Genomic DNA, 515 nt, shown 5'->3' with positions numbered 1-515 from the left:
CCTGGGGCCTCCCCGCGTGCTCATCACCCCCCCGCCCCCAAGTCCAGCCCTGAGCGCCCCCAAGTCCGGCCCTGGGCGCCTGCGGAGAGCTTGCTGAGTGTTAGAGCGTCGGAGGCGCGTCAGGGCGTTACAGCGTCAGCGCGTTTGCGCGTCTGTGCGTTAGCGCGTTACAGCGTCAGACCATAGTCTGCGCCTCAGAGCTCAGCTGCGTGTGGTGGCCCTCGAGGGAAGGGCCTCAGGGAAAACGCAGAGCCCAGCAGAGGGGTGCGGGCTGGAGAAAGCGCCAGAAGGCTGAGAGGAGCCGAGAAGGCCGTGGAGGATGAGCGTGGACGGCGGGGGTTGAGCAAGAAGCTCCGGGAGAAGCCTCAGCCCGCAGGCTCCGAGCCTTGTTTTCATTAAGTCCGTGCAGTCCAGTCACCCCAAGCATTTTGCTAAATTCCTGAACCTCGCCAGCCAGCTCGGGCTGACGCCTCTCGGGCCCAGTCCTGCCCTGCCTTGTGCAAACGCCTCGCCTC

The 515-nt window shown here is 65.6% G+C and overlaps 1 protein-coding gene across 1 annotated transcript in view; it reads left to right on the top strand.

Moving 5' to 3' along the window:
- Positions 1-515, top strand: part of LOC105854135 (matrix-remodeling-associated protein 5-like) — a 38,577-nt gene that overhangs the window by 37,305 nt on the left and 757 nt on the right. The gene's annotated exons all lie outside the window — the stretch shown is intronic.

This window comes from Condylura cristata, unplaced genomic scaffold, assembly GCF_000260355.1.
Source record: "Condylura cristata isolate star-nosed mole 26May11 unplaced genomic scaffold, ConCri1.0 scaffold00027, whole genome shotgun sequence".
NCBI lineage: Eukaryota > Metazoa > Chordata > Mammalia > Eulipotyphla > Talpidae > Condylura > Condylura cristata.
Note: the sequence above shows the minus strand (reverse complement) of the source record. Positions and strands in the feature narration are given on the sequence as shown.